Raw genomic sequence first — 21,155 nt, 5'->3', positions numbered from 1 at the left:
GTAAAGAAAGTGGCGTTTGCTCTATGTCATTGTTTGCGAAACCAGCACTTGGACGCCAAGCGTCGAGTGACGTTAATATCAGCCTTTAAGCATAAATACTAGGAACTGAAAGAAAGACGAAATACATTTTTACGCAAAATTGTGAGCGCTTGCACGCGCATGCTTCGTGAACCATCAAGTGCTGGAGACCACCTGCAGCGCTGCAGATAAATGCATTTTTCATATTTCATGGAGCCTTTGCTCGTTCCCTGCTACATAGCTTCACCGACTTTCTTAGCTTGCGTCGAAAAGGAGACTACACTGAAAAAGTACTTGTGTTAGATGTCTGCGTTATACAGCGCCCGATATGTTCTGATAGGCACGGTCACTCTGCAGGGAATGTAAGTAGTCGCCACAACTCGACATACGTTCGGCGACCCAAGACTGTTTACTTTCTAGACAAGGACTTTATATGCGATGCCCAAAGCAAATATGGCCTGTTTCGTGCTTCAAGTTTCTAAGGAAAATGTGCAAGGAACTTGATTATTTCTGTGTCATGATCCGGATCCGCGGTCACTACCTACCCAAAGTAGATGTATTCCCTTACCTCTTGAACTATCTTATCCATATTACTAATGATATTGCCGGCTTTGTCTCTTAACGCATACATCTGATCTTTGCCTATTCTTAGTTTCTTCTTCACTGCTTTTAGGCGTCCTCCGTTCCTGAGAGCATGTTCAATTCTATCCATATTATACTTCCTTATGTCAGCTGTCTCACGCTTGTTGATTAACTTGGAAAGTTCTGCCAGTTCTATTCTAGCTGTAGGGTTAGAGGCTTTCATACATTGGCGTTTCTCAATCAGATCTTTCGTCTCCTGCGATAGCTTACCGGTATCCTGTCTAAGGAAGTTAGCACCGACTTCTATTGCACACTACCTAATTATGCTCATAAGATTGTCGTTAAACACGCAAAATTTAAGTATAATCTATCAAGAAAATTTTGGTAACAATAAAAATTCAAGTTGAACTATTTAAAAAAAATATACTTATCAATTCAACCTAATCATGACATTTATTTTCCAAGTCAGTTCGTACTCCTCTTCATTAAAAACAAAACCGGAAGAATGTGACACTCTAACATTAAAAACGCGACATCAAGTGATTACTAAATGAACTACTGCAATTATTATTCTTTAATTAACGATAGATTACAATTCATTTGTAAACATATGACACTAAACACCAGTTCCGTGCATGAAGTCTAATGCTGAATGTACGCACAAAAGTTCAACATGTGCTCGAGCTTTAAGAACAACCAACACGGTGACTCAGAGAAATAGAAAAAAAATGTGTTTATGAAGCGAGCGAGTAGTGCGCTTCAATAAAACTCAGTAGCGTAAGCATGAGCATGAATTTATGGTGAAATATACGATACACACGCACACACACCAGCAAATAAATAATTGAACAAGAAGCATTGCTTACGTGGGTCACATGTATTGCTGCCTTCTGTATTTGTTACAGCAGTCACAACATACGCGATGCTCACCACTGTCGCGTAAGCGAATACCAGTATTCTCCAATCTATGTTTCATGTTTCTGTGGCTTGCTTTTACATTATAATTGCGCGTATACAGTATATAAAATTGGTCACGGAATTGCTGCTGGTTGACTTGAGCATGCGCTCGTGAAAGATTTAAGCTTTTTTTTATATTGCGGAAACAAACATTCCGACTTGCACCAATAACATCTTAATTTAGCCCAACCTGCCTCTGTCCCGTGGCCGCATACCATATTTTACACGTTAGTCCTGGCTGAAATCATTGCAGGGGCCCTATAACGTAAAACTATTCCAATATGTTTCTATTCCGATCTCCTGACGTAAAGTTTGCGTAACCACCGACGCAAGCACCGGGCGGTCACCCACAGGGTTGTCTGAACAAACCAATCAAACGCTCTCCTCGTTCATAGGAGGTCACTTTTGTTTGCTTGAAAAACGAATAACATTGCCTACACTCAGCGGCTTGTCGTATCTAATTGGCTGACAAGAGGCGAGGAGAACGCTCAAGTAGAGAAGAATTCGCTGGGGCAGAGCCAGTGCACTGAAAATCGATAACCGGATGAAGAGGGTGGTGCCGGCGCCTGCGATTGGTCGGCTTTCCCGTACTTAGCTTGTGGTGGCTGGTCGAAAATCGCGGCGGCATGCAACGGAAGCTCAAGAATGACGCTAAAATTGACCCTCAGCAAAGAAGAGTTGGCAGAATGAGGTGGTAAACGTGCCGAAATGGCTCGAAAACGTTACACGGCCACGCAAGAAGTTTTATTATACGCAAATACACCCATGCTCTCCGGCAGGTGCGACTAGCCAGCGTCTCAGCGATCGGCGGCAGCGATCTTTTATTCCTTTCGGAACGTGGCAGCCTGCGGCTATTCCGAAAAAAATTCAGTTTTGTTCGGCATATTAATGCATCTTTATCGCGTACACGTCACTTTGACGCGGTGTGTTTGTGCGGTTTTGTGACGTCGTGTTACAGGCAGGTGAAGTGGGTGCAGCCCGAAAACGTTTTACCAATAGCCGAGGGCTAATGGCGAAAAGGGGTCGAATCAGAAATAACTGTTTTTCTTTTTTTCTGTCAAATCATGCATAATCAGTGTGTACACATCAGATCAGATGGGGAGGTATCGCGGTTTTCGTGACGTCGTGTGACAGACAGGTGAAGTGGGCGTGGTCGAAAAAAGTTTTTGACCAATCGTGGAGGGCTGATAGCAGAATTGGAATAGAAAAGTTTGGAATAGTTTTACGTTATAGCGCCCCAGGATCACCAATGCGACACAGTCTTCGTCGTCCTTTTTTATCCCTCGTCTATGTATGCGCTGTAAGTGACGATTGGTACCATGGAATACCAACTAGCCCATACCCAAAGTTCGCGACACAATAATCAGCAAACTTTCAATCCATACAATAGGTCCCCTGAGCCACGAACCACAACTTTCTTTATATAAGTTACAATCTAAAGGTTACGAGACATTTGGCCTTGAAGTAACATTTAAAATAGGATACTTCGACACATGTAACTTCTAGCCACGACTGAAATTAACAAAAACACAAATGTCAAGTTGGTTTAGCAACCTCGTAACCTTTCTGTTATAGGTTACTTGTAAATAAACGTAAAGTTAAACGTCACCATGCTAAGAGTGTATTGTGGTCCCTGTTGCGGTTCACTTAAAATTCGCGTATTTTATATTCAGTTCCAAAATATTATGAGGAGCTGGGAATTAACTTGTTCATTTATGCTAATTTCTGACACCTTGCCATTTAGCGGCCATTTCCTTGTAATCTTCTCCCGAAAGCAACTTATCAATATTTCAAAACTAGCCGGGCCTTTAACTGCTAAGCAGTTAAAGGTCCTATTTATTAAGAGAGGGCCGCCATTTAGGCTTGGTGAGCCAGAGATCTCACACTTGAGTGATCCCACCGGCGAACAAAGCATACCCAGGCAGGGCGATAGGTAATACGCTATCCGCGACATTCTCGTTGGCATTCCGTTTGCATCTTTAATGTCACAAAAGCGAATCCCGTCATGGGTGCCATCAAAGTAATACCACAATACGCGATGTTAAAACATCTTAACCTGGCGGTCACAAGTGATTTCATTATCCAGTAGAGCAAGAAGACATCACAACTGTATTTTTATTTATTTGTAACCGTTTTATCAAAAATAGATGCAATGGTTTCCAAGTTGACTAGGGAAATGACAATGCTGCTTAAAATTCACATTGCCAGATAGCATAAATCTGACTTATTAAAAAGAGGTCCAAATCTCGTCATGCCGTCGTCATCTCGCTGTCGTATTTTTATTATCATTTGCGAAGGGTAACCTGATAGAAAACGCAATATCGTTGGTATACCGGCTTAGTCTTTCGAACGACCTCATCCATTTTTGATTCTGTTGCAATCATGCTGTCTTAATTTTTCATTGTTCCCTTGGTAGAAGATATCCGTCGTAGATTTGTTGCCGTACCGTCTTCGTGATGCCGTCGTGGTCGTCTGATAGTCGTCATTCAAAGCTGCTCATTCTGTTTCTGTCTTAACGTCGTCCTCACACCATCGTTGCATACAGTCATCGGCACTGCATCGTCGGTTTACAATCATAGGCGTAATTTCGTAAACATGCCACCATCGTCAACTTGTCGTTTATGATCGTCACCAGTTCCGAATCGCTCTACTATTATCCTTATGCCATCTTCGTAATACCGCCTCCCAAGATTAATCGACGTTATTCCTACATTATTGCATTCCTTTCACGGCGCTATTGTCATCATCCCACTGTCAATCGCAGCCATGGAGGCCGCATTTCGATGGGGGCAAAATTCTAAAGCACCCGTTTACTGCAATTTAGGTGCACGTTAACGAACCCTAGTTGGCTCAAGCTTCCGCAGTCGCCTACTACGGTGTGCCTCAAAGTCAGATCGTGGTTCTCGAACGTAAAACTCCATAATTTATTTCATAAAGTTGTTTTGCCGTTACGTTCATGGCCGACTCATGCGGCCGAGTATCGTAGCCTTCGGAAGCGTGTCTGTAGCTTCTGCATAAATTGATGGAACTCCCACAATGGCCAATGCCAAATGTATGTATAAACGTGTAATGGGAAATACCGCATAACACTATACTATTTGAATTCTAATAGCATTACCGTCGACAATCAGCACGAGGTGGACTTCGACGGGACATATTCTTTTCGGATCGCCGCTCTTACAGTTCTGACCCTCGACAGAAACCATAAAACGCGTTTGTCATATTGAAGGAAAAGAGCACGTAGCAAAACGTACAACATAGCTATAACATTTAAATGATCATAGGGCGGTTGTAAATGTTTCTGGTCGATAATCTCTCTTCTAAAACCTTTCATTAAAGGTACATTAATGATATTTCGTACTTTGGCATATATAATGGCGCTCTAAGTGTCAACGCGCCGTGTATGATCTGCTGCTCACTAGAAATGATAGAAACTATGGTCTTTTGGCGATTATACAAGACCGAGCTTTACTTTCCGATGTTCTAATTTTAATAAAAATCTCATGGTCGGGACAAAATATAGTATCAACGCATGATAGTGTTTAGTGAATGTAAGCAGATAATGTGAGTTTAGAGAATGTAAGGTTAAATTAGTTGCCGTAAAGGCACATAATTATTATTATTATTAAAATCAAAATCAACATTAAAAGGTCAATTAGCCAGTATATTGTATTATCCGAACAGGCGCTTTCATTTTTTTTTTGTAGAAGTCATGGCCATCTTATTGGTAAGTTTAGATGAAGGATTAAAAATCGTGCCACTTCTCGCAGGCATGTTTTTTTAATATTTCTTGTAGCTAAACAGAATCCTGCACTTTCGCAATCACAAATCTGAGAATCAGCCACATGGATGCTTGCTCCGTACTCCAGGAGTTTGTGATAGAGGGAAGCGAATGCCTTGGTAGACATTTATCATGTCCTATTTTGTGCGTTTCCAATGATGGCTATTGCTTCTCGCAACTACTGTTGCGTTCATTTCAGCGCGTAAATTCGCCTCCTGATAGCAATTACTTTTTGTGCCGCCTTCTGAACAGCGCATTCGTGAGTAGCCTTCTCCTCCTAGTCATTTCCTAGTGTTGTTTTTTATTCAGTAGGTGTTATTCGTTCCCGATGAATTAGAACAATCGAGCCCACCAGCGAGCTCTGAGTTGTAAGCGGGCCTTTCAATTTGATCGTCAAATTGAAAATTGAACAAAATTGAAACAAAATTGAACGACAAATTCAAAAATATTTTTTTGACAGTACACCAGAGTATGCATGAGCCGTGAGTTGGACGGGTAACGACAGCATTCGTCGAAAGGTCTTCAAAACATAGGTGGAGGTGAAATATCCGCGTCATGCTTCACGCACAGCTATGTCTACAGGGTGGAGGTAGTTGAGCGGCTACAAAACGTATCTAGCACTTGCAAAAATGTTAAGAGTATACTGTTCCACCTACTGAGGCAAACTTCGGCGGACTAATGTTAAGATACAGTTGGTGCAGCAGTCAAATCTAACATGCGAGTTTTCTTAAATTTCGAAACCCGATAACTCGCATTGTCCGAAAAGGTACATCTTCGCATTTTGGTTGTCTAAGACATCACATGCTATAAGGATTTACATAAAGGGGTCTTTACATACGTGCCCACCTGTGTGGAAAGCTGCATGATAAGCCGAAGATTGTTATGGCTCCCGCATACATTTACATCACGAGAAGAATAACTGAAAGAAAACCGCGGCAACTCGTTTCTAATTCCCTCCTATGGCCCAGGTTCTCTTGTGTGGCTGGCTGCGCCTTACTAAACTCCTGAGCTTTCCTCCTAACTCATTCCAAAGCACAAAGGACCTTAGTGAGTCTTAGAGCGAACTTCCCCGGTGAATGTTCTCATGTTCTCATTGAGCCACTTTCTTCATCACAGGACAAGATGCTGGAGCGGACGTACCTCGTCCACGTGACGCGTCTCAGTACCTACAACAAACCCCTGTTTCTAGGTCGCCAAGATGGCTATTTTGCTGCTGTGGCCGAGGGTTAAGAAGGTTAGCCTCCATCCAGCAGTTTCGCCAACTCTCAGCTCGCTCTGTTGGGGCTGGTATCCTTTAACACGGTGCTTCACGCTGCTTCGCCGTTTCTTCTTGTAGCGTAGCTTGTACCTTGCGTAAGTTTTCTGGGCGATTCATGTTGGCCAGTGACCAACACGTCTTCTGGCAATGGAACGGCAGAGGTTTCCGAAATGAAAGAGGTAATCTCGCATATATGATCAATCACTCTAAGCTCAACTTGAATGTTATTGCGCTAGAAGGATTGATGCAAACGCCAAACTTTTTGGCTACACAGCCTTCAAGGCGAAGGTTGTTGAGGGTGTTAATCGCTCCAAGCCATTCATGATACGCAGAAACCTCACCGTTAACACGACAGAACTCGGGATCGAGGATATATTCTACAACTACGAAGAAATCCTCCTCAGAAAAAAAGCTTACCCACCTGTATAGGTCCTAAACGCCTACAAGTTCGCAAAGAGCTGGAGCATAGATACCTCCCAACTTATCGTAAGGGCGCAGCACTGTGCCAGAACCTCGCAAGTAATTGTAGAACGCGACCTGAATGCTCCGCTCTTGGCACGGGGCTATCAGCCTTGCTTCAAGAAATGAACCAGCCTATGGACAACCTCCCTAGAACTAGGCTTGGCCCTCCTCACATACCCAGAACGCGCCACCCGAGTTGCTCACAGCATCTCTCGCATCACATCACCCGACCTCACATAATCAAAAACAAAGAAGTCGAAAAACAGGAAAATACAGCAACTAATGGAGGCAGCCATCATTACGTTGCAGCCGCCACACGCCCACTCAGTAAAATCAGGAAAGGGAAACTTCATAATGAGACATACTAACCATGGTACCTCTCGAGACATCAGAAACGGGAGAGAACACACCGAAATCACAGGCTTGGAAAAATGGTCATCCAACGTAATTTACGACGCGAACCAGTCAGCCGAACGTGTCGTCTAGGATCAGAGAGTGATCGCATAGTCAGCTACCAGATAACTCAGCACTACGTGTTATCCAGGGCAGTGTACCCGCAAGCACACAAATCACGTAGCAAGCAACAAGAAGTAACTTGAAGGCGACTTCAGACAAGCACCTACCCCAGCCCCGTAGCCTATAGCTGATACGACATGGAGCAATACCCTAATACATGTAAGCATTGTAAGAAAAAAAGCGGATCTGTGCCACATTATGTCGTCATGCCAAATGAAAAATCTCACGTATCATGGGGCGTTTGTAGTACTGAGCAGTGGGAGGCCATGTTGCTCAGCTCCTATTCTGACCTTCAGGCCAAGGTTATCAACAGAGCTCAAGAAGCCGCACGGGCCCAGGGGCTCATGGCTCAATACACTGTTTCCAATGCATTGTTTTCCAGTAAAGTCACTACTCACGCACTGTGTAAAGGTTTCCTCCGACGCACAGGTATACTGAAGATTCCTTTTGATCTTTAAAACACCACAGCGTCCTTGTTTAATGTTTTTGTATTATATAGAGAGGACAAGAATCCTTGCTTACAATCGTGCTCACATGTTACATCCAATTTTATGTAGTTCTACGCGTCTCCTAAGTGAGCTGACTTCAGCCGTCATATCCATTCTTTAATCCCATGATGATTATTAGCTGTCTAGTTTTTAGTGTGCTAAACAACAAAGAATATACATCGAGACATTGAACTTCAAGATTTAATGATCATATCAGCACGTTCTATTTTGATGGTCAAGGTCTGAACCAATTGCGTATTGAAAGCTTGTGTCTTGTCTATACGATGCATATTCACCTCAACAGAAAATGCACAATGGTGGGCTATATAGTCGTCTGTAAATCAGCAAAGAACTCAAGAAAGAATAAACGTTCATTAACGGAATGATATTCTGTGCAAGGCAGAAGTCTTGAAGGATTTAAGTACGTAACGTTAAACGCATCCTCTACTAACGCCCGTGCAGGTACGCTTTTCTCCAGTAGTCTATGGCTGATTTTGTATACCACGGTAGGGCAACTTGTATGTAAACCACCTTTCTTGAGGTCCAGGAAACTTAAGACATTAGTTCAGACGAAGTGCAATAATATGAATACATATAATCCATTACTTCCGCAGCATAAGTGTACAAACAAGAGACATGCAGATTAGGAGTCAAAAAATGCCGCTTAGGAATATTTCATAAGACTCGAGCAGGTTAAAGGCTACCAATATCTTCGTGCCAATGTAGGTGCAGCATTTACGCGTGTTGTCTATAGTACTTCAATTGCCGCATTCAGTAGCTGTCGCATTTGGCAGCTATGCCTGAGGGTGCGGGATAAAATCCTCACCACGGCGGCCACATTTCAGCTGGAGCTTAATGCAAAAACGCCTGTGTACTGTGTGTTGTGTAGAAATTGACGAGCTCCAAGTAGTCACAACTAAACAGGAGTCTCCCGCTTCGGCATGCCTCGTAATTATATTGTTGGTTTGGCAGGTGAAGTTCCAAAATTTTGTTTTAAGGATGACAGAATTGATGCATGGGTGGCGGATGCAATTGTGGCGGTCTTGAAGTCCCTTGCTATTTTCGACAAAGACGTTCATAGAAATTCCTCGCACTCTTTCGTGACCATGGTTGTTGTCTTATCGAATAAGCACGCGTGCCACGTAGCGTAGCACGTGACCGTGAGACCACGTTCGCCCTGGAGCATGTGCACGTGGCAGTTCCGACTAGGTGATCGACGCAGGAATGAAAGAGGAAAATAATGGTCTACCATAACCCTGTCTTTCACACTCTGGATGGATCAGCATACGTCTTTCCCCACCCTTCTCCTCTCGAGAAACGTCACCTTCACCTTCATGACATAGGCGCGTCCGCATCTCATACGGCGTCTTCGCATGAATAGCTGTTTTCATCTGGGTTTCCGTTCACTTGGCAGTGGTTACCGTGTAGCACATAAGTATCAACATTGCATAACAATTAACTTGTTAGGTGTAATATGCATAAACATTGCTTATGATTAAGAGTTGTATAGTTGACGAATTAAAAAATTAACATAACTGTACACAACGCATTTCCATTTAGTGCATTTAAGTAACAGTTTCCAGAAATCATCGCTTCATAGCAATATTAAAATATCTGCTGAATAAGTGTGATTTGATCGCTCCAAAGCAATTTCATTGTTTTATAACCAAAGAGGGAGCGATGACTGCTGTGCTATACTTCAAAAGCTTATTTTTAATTGATACGGATCGGCACTTCTTTCGCAAAACTAGGATTGGAACTCGGCGCATCACACAGACATTAACAAATACTGACTGCCTTTGAAGAGGGGCGTCGCGTCCGCCACCAAGACGGTTTGCACGGACAACAAGGTGGGCAGGATAAAGAGTCGTCTCGCCCACCTTCTCGAGGCCAAGGCTGCTCTCTTGGTCAGGCGGAAGGGACAACGGCTCAATCGTAGCGTCCGTAAGAGAATAGCCGAACTCAATCGCACCCATGAGGAACGCGGTCGCGCGCTCGCTAAGCTAGGTGGTACGGGATTTGTGGTTCCGTCGACGGGCAAATGAGGGCTTGACGCAAGCTGAACTTTTTCAAGAAGCACCTAGATGAATCGTTCTCCAAAAAATTGTATAAAAAGAGACTAGCTATGGATATGGTTTTGCATGAAGCCAAACGGAAGGGCTTCACGGTGGAGGACATTATCCCGTCGTTGGCCGACAGATATCTACGCCCAGGCCCCTCAGGCGACGAGGATTACACACGCTACCGTGGCCTCCATAGAGAGGATCTGGGTGCGTCGCTCTCCAAAAACAAGGTCAGGGAAGCGCTTTTTAACCTTAGCAGTCGATCAGCCACGTGGCCGGAATGCATTTCGAAGAGGCTACTTCGCGATTTAGATGAAGAGGCCATCGCAACGTTAATGGGCGAGATCAATCGCGTGTGGTGCTCATGTGACATGCAGAAGATTTCGAAGCTCGCATCGGTAATTTTCATGCCAAAGCCAGGTCGGACGCCCATGCTTACACAATCACTGCCCAATCTCCCTCACCTCGCGCGTGTGGAAAGGTCGCGGATCATGTCATTCACGACCGGATACATAGCTGCATCGAGGAACGCGAATGCTCCACCTACAATGTGGATGGCTTTCGCTCGTCCCTGTCAGCTCAGGACGTTATCAAACTCATTAAACACCACATCATCTATAGACACACCAGATACATGAGGTGCGTCCTATTGCTGCATCTTGAAAATCCTTTGATAGCTTTTGGCATAGGCACATCCTCGATTCCGGATCGGACATGGGCCTTGGGTCCAAGCTTCACGGTTTAGTGATTTCGTTCCTTTGGGGCTGGCGCACCATTCTTAAAGTGGGCGAGGTAACGTCAAGTCCTTTCAAGCTGGGGGCGAGGGGCACCCCTCACGATTCGGTCATCTCGAAACTTCTCTTCAAAGTCGCCATGCGCGGCCTCTCCGCGCGTCTCTCTTTGTTGGGCGCCGTTAATCGCGCTCTTTACGTTGACGACATCGCGGTGTGGTGCCAAGGCGCTAGTAATGGCACAGCCGAGCAATCGGTACAGGCAGCCCTGAGTTACACGTAGGAATTATTGGCCGGCATTGGGCTCGGGTTCTCCCCATCCAAACTCCTTTTGTATCGACCTACCAGAAGGAGGTGCATCTCCAAAGGGCAGGTCCCTCTCGATATGGTCGACATCTCCATTTGCCCGACCATCGGGCAGACTATTTCCAGGGTGGTCATCCGCGTACTAGGTATGCTGGTCGAAGAAAACGGTAGTAACGGACAAAAGATTGCTGGTATCCCTGGCAAAACGGACAACATGGTCAGGCTCATAACTAGTTTTTCTAACAGTCACGGCTGGCTGCGGGAGGACAACCTGCTTAGGTTGTAGCACACCTTCCTGATGAGTCGCATTACATGCGTGGCCACCGCGCATCGCTGGCACGAATACGAGAGGGCAAAGTTCGAAGCGTAGATGTGCAAGAGCATCAAAAAGGTGGTCGTTATTCACATGGGCACCAGCTCGGAGAAGGTCACGCACTGGGAGTCCACAACACCATCGACGAGGTTATCAATGGAGAACAGACGGCCCAGGTTATCAGGCTCTCTTCCTCGCCTGCGGGGAGGCGGATCCTGGAGGCGCTGGACTGGGATCCCACGGCCGTAAGGCAAATGCGGTGTGCGCTGACGCGGGGACGCGTCAGTGCACACCGCATGGATGTCGCAGCCTCACCGTTGCGGCGCAACGTGCACCCGCAAAACAATGTTGGCATACGCAGGGCTAGGGCGGTCGCACTTCTCGGATCCGTCGGCAGCGATGCACGATCGGTCGCGTTCGTCGATGCCCCCCACTACGGTTCTTCCGAGCAGTTCCTGACGACTAGGGTAGATCAGAAGGATAACCATCTTAACGCCGGGTCGGTGCGGGCTCGTCCCCTACATTGGCGGAACAGGTTGCGGTGGCCCTCACCCTCCGGTGGGAGTTGGGGGGGGGGGGGAGCAATGCACATGTAGTTCTGCGCAAATTTTCGAGTGGCGAGTGGGGCTCCACAGGCACTCGCTCCACACGTTCAACCAGATAACAAAGCAGTATCAGCTCGGCAGGAGGGTCTACCGCCCACCCTATGCCAAGCTCTCCAGGCCTCAGTCTTCCACCCTTCGCATGTTGCAGACCATGTCTTATCTCAGCCTAGCCAAGGTCAGCAGGCACGCGGACTCGTTCGAGTGCGATTCAGGATTGTGGATCCTTCTGTACTTTAGAACACATGCTCTGACGTTGTGTCTCGTTACGGGACCACGATCTTCTCACCACCGAAGAAGAGTGGGAGGAGGGGCTCAAGAGCTTCAACTTCGCCGCTCAGCAACGGGCCGTGCAGAGGGCCTGCGGCGTGGCGGTCAGGCACGGAGAACCTGTCCCGACGTGGAAGCGGGCCGCGGAGGCTCCTCCCTGATAAGGGGCTCTTGCAGTTGCTCCTCAGGGCCTGAATACAGTTCACTGCTTGCTTACCCACTCTGAATCAATCTAGCTTTCGCAGGAATTTTTTCAGGATGGCCTCTATTACGACATTGTCGCGTATATACACAGAAAGCTGACCATGTGTGATCATGGCAGTGTTCGAAATCGAGGATGAATTCAGCATTACTTCAATCGCCTTCAAAAAATGTTCCTTCTACGATTTCGGGAACAAGAAGAGGGCCAACCGAGCAGACTTGCTCTACATGTGCTCCCAATTCCGCTTGCAATTCGTGCGGGCCACCCCCTCACAACGCTTGACTGTCCGCAGCATTCGACTCAGCTCAAGAAACGCGATTCGTACAGACCACGCACACCAACGTGACTTTATTCTTCACGCAAGAACTAATCCTGAAACATGCAAGGGGACGGCCGTGCCCAGCTAAACTTACTCACGATAGCCGAGGCCTACTGCCCGAGGCCACACACCTCGCGCCTCGAGATCTACGTGCGCGCCGGGCTGTCCTACAACGGCTTTTTAAAATGTTTTTCTATCTTCAAACGTAGTCGCAATCTAGCGTTATGGAAGTTGACCGAACGAACTCCATAACAGGAATTACAAATAATGAAGCAGATTGAACGACACCTAGCCGGCATTCGGAAGCAACAGCGGGAAAACACTAGGCAAGGCCAGACCATGGGTGACGCTACTAGCTCAACATCGGAAGAAGAAAGAATCCATGGCAACGTCGGAGACGCAGAAGGAGTTCTCATACGAACACAGCAAGGAGCAGAACACGAATGATGAAAAAAGGCAACAAGCCCCTCAAATGCAAAGGGGGCCACAACAACGCAAGCAAGCATCAAGAAACAAAGCTCCAAAGGACATCAACCAATGTTCCAAAAAGACAGTACACGATTCCGCACAAACAAAAAACGCAGCTCTCGGAAAAACAGTAAAAAACTACTCAAGAGTTTATTTTAGTAAACGAGAAACCAAAAGCATGTGGGGCGTCTCAGCCGCCCGCAAAGAACATCCAAAGATGCAACTGATTTAGCCATTTACAAAGGCAACATTGGACCATGCGTTGTGGGAGTGCGACGCCATCGGCTCCTCCTTCAGCGAGGATAGGTGGGCTGTGCTCTTGGGCAGCCCCGAACTCAATGACCAAACCCTGGCCGTCCAGAGTGCCCGTGACCGGGCCGTCAAGCTCGGCTTGGCGGTCCCTACGTGGGACTAGCCGGGTGGCGCGGGGTCTCCCCTGCGTCTTCTCCGGACCAAAATAAGGTTACTTCACTCACTCACTCACTCACTCACCCTTTTTGTCTCTTGAACTCGGGACAAGAGGCAAGACAAAGCATTTTTTACCGATTGTTATCTTTGTCGGCAGCTTTTTTCGCACGAATAGGGTGACACCATGAAGGTGCTTTACGCAGCCAAGTTTTACACTAGTTTTGAACGCACATTTTCCGCTACCCTTTAAAGCACGTGCTCAAACAGGTCCCCATTTGAAGCAATAGAATGCTGTCATGTCCGGCGAGATCGCTGGCCTGGCTATAGTTCCGTCCCGGCAGGTACACTGTCCAAGAAAAATCCTGTGGAGCCACGCTCGGGATTGACTACTACTAAGCGCAGGCACACCATCGTGCTAGACCAGATTTTCTGAAGGTGCGCAAGTAGAACGCTGCAACAGGCGTCGTTCACGCGGCCCTCGAGGATGTCGTTCACGTAGCGTTGCGTCGTTAGCGTGTTGTGAAAAAAACTCAATGCCCTTCCTCTCTGTCAAGAAGGATGACCAGTGAAACTGCGTATGTGGGCCCCTTAATGGCGAACTGCACCTCCGCCGCCGGTTGACCCGACATTGCACTAGCTTCGGGATAGGTCCATGTATGAGGAGTGCCTAATGCCTGTTTCGCCTCCGCCGCGGGTAGGCCCGACGTTGCACTATCTTCGGGATCCGCCCATGTATGGGGAGTGATTAAAGCCTGCTCCTCCTCCGCCGCGGGTCGAGCCGGTGTTGCATTATTTTTGCGATTGGCGCACGTGTGGGGAGTGCTTAACACCTGCTTGACCTCCGCCGCAGGTCCGCCCTACATTGCACAATCTTCCGGATCGGCCGACGTATGGGTAGTGCCTAACGCCGGCTTCCCCTCCGCCGCGGGTGGGGCCAGTATTGCACTATCTTCGAGATCCGCCCACGTATGGGGAGTGTTTAACGCCTGCTTCACCTCCGCCGCGTGTATGCCTGGCATTGCACTTTCTCCGGGATCGGCCCGCGTATCGGGAGTTTTTTCCTTACAACACGAAAATTTCCTTGGATGGTAGAGGTATACAGCTCCGCTGTAAAAAATTTATTGGTACGATGATGTTGCTATGGAAAATGCCGCACCACATTATGACCACTGGTATTGATGTCGTGCTTGTTTCAGCCAGGAGAGGTTCCTAACCCTCCAGTAGTAAGCGTTGTGAAGGTAAACTTGTGCGTTTCTGAAGAAATCACCCTCATAAGTCGAAAGCAGGCAAGTGATAAAGTCAGGTTCTTCTTTACATTTCGCGAAACTTAAACTGGCAAAGTCAAGTCTGTGTTCAGATTCCCGGTCTTCAAGTTTTCGATGAAGCTGTGCATGGTACGTGTGCATATGACATTTTTCCTTTAAAATTATCCGCACTCATGACCTTGAGGTTCCAGCCTCCGCACTGGCGTCGCGTACACTACCATGAGGGCTAGGAGCAAATAATGCCAAAACATCCGTTTCCACTTCATGGACTGCCGTCGCAGTCCTATGCCGCTTTCTTTTGAAGCTCTCTCTCATGGAAAACACTTCGTACTTTGTAATTATTGTTGACAGAGTAGGCCGTCCTCCACAATGCCACCTCCGGAATAGTTTGGCTGCCTTCTTCTTGTCGCTGTGAACCGCCCCCAGAGCCAGGATCATTTTAACCTTCTGATCATTCGTGAAGGGCATGACTGTCTTCATGAAAAGCAGGTCACTGGCGTGGTACCATCGAGATCTGCCGTTATTATTTAAGGACCGACAATTCAAGCAAAAACGATTTCCGTAATCCATAACGCCATACGCTGGCCGTCCAGAACCACTAAAATGCATTAGATGGGCATAGCCTGGGCAATGTTTGTTTCTATTGCAAAAGGGAACAAAAAGAACTTACGTTCTAGGCACGCCTATTTAGTGAACAGGATGAATGCACGAAATTGCAGTCCTAAGTGCGCCGTCCCTGTTTCCCGGCTTCAAACTCCCCCCTGCGCCCCTACGGCTCTCCTACGTTCAACAACGCGTCAGCGGTGGGTTCCCATGGTGCCGAAACCAGCACATTCCGTGAGACCCTGTATCGAGCTGCCGCCGCTAGTAAAGCCCTGTATCCATGGCTATTCGCTTGGATGCACTTGAGTAGCAGAGCGCAAGCGTGCATCTATTTGGTATTTGGGATATTTCGAGCGCATTTGTCTTTTCTTGGAAAACAAACGAGGCTAAATCGAACACGAAACTAATGCTTCCTTCGAAGGTTATTTGAGCTGCCCGAAAATTTGTCATTGCTACGTTTGCTAATAGAAAAAGATTTCAAAAGTTGACTAATTAAAACAATTGCTTATTACTTCTTGGTAAAAACGATACTGGCTTTAAGTTACACACGAGTACGCCTACTATGTATTCTACATGATTTCTCTAGATCTTTTAGGTGTTTTAATATCTCAGTGCAAGTTAAGGTATGAGGCCACTTTTCAGAAAAAATGTTTTGGTATCGAATACAAAGTGGAAATAAGTGATCTATATTAAAGATTGCCTTTTTGTATTCTAATCAGAGCGTTGAAATACACGCAAAAAAAATTTATATATTTTTATTGTGAAAAATGTCACTAATAATGCGTCGCACGCCAGCAGTAATACCTCATATATACCTCACCACAAGAAAAATTCCTCGTGCAGTTGTGTACTTAAAGCCACTTTCTATGCAATGAATTAAATAATTACGATATCATCAATCGCAGTTTTTTATTTACAATATTACCAAGAACGACGGTTTTCAGCAAGGAATGTTTTTAAAAGAAATGCAACAATAACAAATTTTATTGCTCAATTTTATTGTGTCTAGTTGGTTGAACAGCCTGATGTACCAAGAATAAGTGTTGAAAGTTTCGTTAAAAAATCAACTCGAGGAAAAAAGTTAGGAATGTTCGCGCAAGCTGAAACGGAAGAAAAGTAACTTTAGAGAAAAACAACCAAAAAGATTTGATATAGATTCATACGCCTTACAGCAATATCCAGGAGCGTTAAAATCCGCCACATTTTTAGCTCAGGTTCTCCTTAGGTTTGTCCTTACTTTTTTTCGCTAGTGCGTCTGCTCGCTTTTTTTCCTTCGTTTCTTGCGGCATCGGTAGACTGACGGGAGGATCTCTTGATGCTCTGTTGGTCACCTGTCAAGCAAGTTTTCATTGTGTGGCGTCCAGACCCGATCCTAATGTATTTCAATACATCCAGCGTTCCTCTGTTGCCATTGTTAAAATGGCACACGGCAACGTACAAGCCAAACTTCAGTGTTGGCAGGCTGACATAGACATTTTAGGTACCCTTTGCCAGAGCATGCCGTTGAAACATTCATTGACATTCTGTCTTGCCATGCAAACATTTCTTGAGGAGCTCGTCTGAACAAAGGTCTTGGTACGCAACCTTTACTCTGTTCAGAACGTCCTTTGAAGGTCCTCCCTTATGCTTGCAGTTACATTGGCCAGCCGTTTCAGCTCGGTTGAAAGCACACCAACTGCTTGCTCCTATAGGGCACAGCCCATGCCTTGGATTGTTGTCCGTGGAACTGCCGTGGAACAAACTGGCTAGCGTTGCTTGTTTCATTCCTGCAAGATTTCCGACGTTGGCTCTGATGGCAATGCCATAGTAATTTTGAAGGCGGTCAATGAGCCCATCAGTCAATTTTCCTTTGGCACCTAATCCACGCACTGTCTTCTTCAGCTTTCTTAGCCGGCAGTTCCTCTTCCGAGCACTTTTGTTAATAAATGAAAGCAAAAATAGACACAAACGCTTAAAAAAAGTTATTATGATTGTAAACTGAAAAATTGGCGTTCAAAAAAAGGTAAGACCGCCAAAGGAGCCAAATATTTTTCGATATGTGGAAACCGAAACTGTGTTAGTTACGGTTTTTCAAAATGCGCAGGGGGTTACATATTTAGCTGTATCTTTGGAACGGTTTTAGTTAGGAGGATAATTTTTCCGCAAATCATGCAGAAATGAATGTGTAATGTGATAAAACAAAATTTAAAAAAAAATTGACTTTTTTTTAAATAAAGTTTCCAAAGTGGCCTCATACCTTAACTGGCATACTCGGCATATATAAACATGGTAGGAAATAGTGCGTGCCGCTATACTGCTTGAAATCTAGTAGCATTAATGTCGACAAAGGCACGGGCTTCGCATGAATATTTTCGTTTCGCATCGTTGCGTATCATTGCCACTGACCAGTTCCAGAAACAATGAAACGCTGCTTGTCGTAATGAAGAATTGGAACATGTAGAAAAATGTATAAGGGCTTTTACAGTGAAATGTTTGGAGGAGGGCGTAAATTTTTTTGGTCAAACAGCACTCTTCTCAAGACTTCCCTGTAAAGGCCCATGTATTCATATTATCACGTGGTAGTGACGGTGAAAAGGGCACCAAAACTTTGATTAACGAAACTAGCGTTTTATTAGGCGAATTTGTGTCCTCCAAAGCACGCTACACTCAAAGAACGATAGCGGCGAAAACACTCGGCGATCATCGGAAATCTGATCAACGTGACAAGTGCGTCGGCTCTTGTACATCAATCGTCGAATGTTCCAGACTAATCGCTGAGGCCCCCGTGTCTTCCACAAAGTTCTAGACTATTCGCATCGCGCATACATGCAATCAGATTACACAAGGTTTGGTGACAGACACCGGATGGCACCATCGATAACATTCCAGAAACTTCCTATAAATGCAGGCGCGTCCTGCGCTGCGTGATAGCATTTGTTAAGCGGTGAAACGTGGTCACCCGTGAAAAATAAACATGTTCACCTGTCAATATTACGCACTCAGGCATATGAACTCAAGCTGTGAAGGTCAAGCTACAGCAGAAGATGTGTGGCCCACAATAAATGACTGACACTAAGCTATACTGAAGATTGGACAAGACGGAGCACTACTTTCCAAAGCTCTAATTCTACAAAAGATCATATGGCGGGGCCAAAATATGCATAACCAAGATGCGATAGTGTTTAGTAGATGTAAGGATGTTTAGGATGTAAATTTAGTGGATGTAAGATTTAAATATGCGTCGGAAAGTAAATATTGTAAAGTCACCTAGAGTATTTATATTTATGGTAATTATTCCAACAAGCATTATCATTTTTTTCGTACAAGTGATGGCTGCCTCATCGAGAAAGTTAGGCGAAGGGTTAGAAATTGAGCCGTCTGCAACAGGCTATTTTTTTATTGTTGCAGCTAAGCGGAGTCCTGTACGTTTAGAACCTCGTGGTAAGAAGGCCCATACATAGCCCATATTGATATATAAGCTAGTTACCTCAGTGCATGTTTATTCACCTATATTAAGTTAAGAGGGAAAGGCAAAACTTCACAGGAAAATAAAACTAAGTATTTACAGTTGCACATTATAGACAGAAGGATACCGATTTTACGAATCAGTGGAAGTTGACAGATATGAGGGCTCCGTATGCAGTAGCATATAAATTACAAAAAAATATTTTCATTTCGCAAATGCCACTGAATAACTAGCATTGTTGCATGGTTGCAGCATAGAAATACTGCAAGAACTGAGAGAATTGACAGCATGGTAGAAAAGATATTTACTGGCACACAAACAGATTTACCTCAAACTACACGTCATAATTAGTTAATATAATTTTGAAAGTGGTTGTCTTGCATGAAGGGCGAAGCGTTGGCAGCGACTGCAATGTTCTGCGTAGCGCTTCGACTTCGGAGTGAGGCCTCTAATCTGGGATTCTGCCACATGGATGAGTGCGCTGCAGTCCTGGAATTTCTTATGGATGCCAGCCGAGGGGTATATTGTAGTTGTATTGTGTCTTTTGCATGCTCTTCAACTAATGACTATTGCTTCTCTCTACTAGAATTCATTTCATTTCTGCGCGTAATTTCAACTTTCAACACAACTTGCTCTGCGTGTCGCCTTTTCAAAAGCGTAGTTGTGTGTGGCCTTCTTGATGTATGGGGTTGTATGGCGCAAAGGCCAGGTATGGCCAAAGAGCGCCATGTCTGTGCTAATGAGTTTGCAGTGTAATTATGATTATTATGAAGTTGATGTGAGGTGGCTGTAAAGGGGCCTTAAAATATACGCTCTAAAGTGCGTAAAATCTGTATAATAAAATTATAGCGATGACGTATGACTTGTACAATGAACATTTAGATGCATTTAAAAGAATGATACTATAGGTAAAATATATCAGATTATAAGAAATGCTAGAGCACTACTGCCTCCTTAGAGCCCTCGAAACACAAGGGCCTGGAGGCATGTGCTATGCAAAACAATTATCGCAGTGGCATCCTCTGGAGAGAGGAGGCGCTACGAATGCATGGGGCTAATAACATGTAAGACCACATCTCTGAGGAAGCTAGGACTGTGTCTGTATTAAAAAGCGGTAAAAAGAAGCATTGCAGGATGAAGAGGAACGTGCTGTCGGTATGCTAATGAAAAATGTCTCTTTCTCTCAGATTCGGCTTCCCGACACTCCAAGAGGACGTGGAGTACGGTCAGCCTCTCCCCGCATCTACCACAGGTTGGAGTCTGACTTCCGGTGAGTAGAAAATTATGGGTGCCAAACGTGTGTCCTATTCTGAGACGACAGAATAGGACATCTGTTCGGCGCGATATTGTAGTAGAAGGCCAGAATCCTAACTATGGTTTTATCAGGTGGAGCTTATTATCCGTTTCCGTGTCCCACATGCGTTGCCAGTGGTCTCACAATCTCCTTCGCAGGAAAGATCTCAGATCTGTGACAGGCACCGCAGCGGTAGGGTTAACAGCTTGCGATGCGATTGGCGTGGCCATCTCCTCCGCCACAACGTTACCCTCGATGCTCCTGTGGCCAGGCACCCAGCATATAATGATATGATGGTTAGATGTGTAGCCTTTCAGTGTAGACTGAATTTTTGTGCGTATAGAGTGACATCAGGGCCTTCACGACGCTTAGGGAGTCTGTATATATCGCTGACTTTTGAAGTTTTGATTTTCTTATATGCTTCCCAGCAGACAGTAATGCGTACGCCTCGGCCGTAAATATACTTGTTCCCGGATGTAGTACATCGGAGTCTGAGAAGGATGGGCCGACGGCAGCATACGACACCCCGGCATTAGACTTCGAAGCGTCTGTGTAGAACTCTGCGCAGCAGTGCTTGTGCTGGAGTTCTAGGAAATGCGTTTGTATTTCGATCTCTGGTGCATGTTTTGTTACTTCTAAAAAGGATATGTCACATTCTATGACCTGCCACTCCCAAGGCGGTAACAACTTAGCTGGATGCATTAGGTGAAGGTCAAGGAGTGGGACATGTATCTCATCACTAAGCTCCCTCACTCGAAGCGAGAAAGGCTTTCTTAGAGAGGGACGATTATGGAAAAGTGTAGT

General features: G+C 45.5%; 1 long non-coding RNA gene across 1 annotated transcript; it reads left to right on the top strand.

Annotated features, from left to right (window-relative positions):
* The first annotated feature begins 235 nt into the window (after positions 1-235).
* LOC135912503 (uncharacterized) lies at positions 236-20,277 on the top strand. Its single transcript, XR_010567696.1, has 3 exons — positions 236-380; positions 6,455-6,572; positions 20,245-20,277. It is a non-coding gene; the product is annotated as an uncharacterized lncRNA (long non-coding RNA).
* The last annotated feature ends 878 nt before the right edge of the window (positions 20,278-21,155 follow it).

Source organism: Dermacentor albipictus, chromosome 2 (assembly GCF_038994185.2).
Source record: "Dermacentor albipictus isolate Rhodes 1998 colony chromosome 2, USDA_Dalb.pri_finalv2, whole genome shotgun sequence".
In the NCBI taxonomy this organism is placed as follows: Eukaryota; Metazoa; Arthropoda; class Arachnida; order Ixodida; family Ixodidae; genus Dermacentor; species Dermacentor albipictus.
The sequence above is the reverse complement of the archived record's forward strand: the minus strand, read 5'-3'. Positions and strand labels throughout refer to the sequence as shown.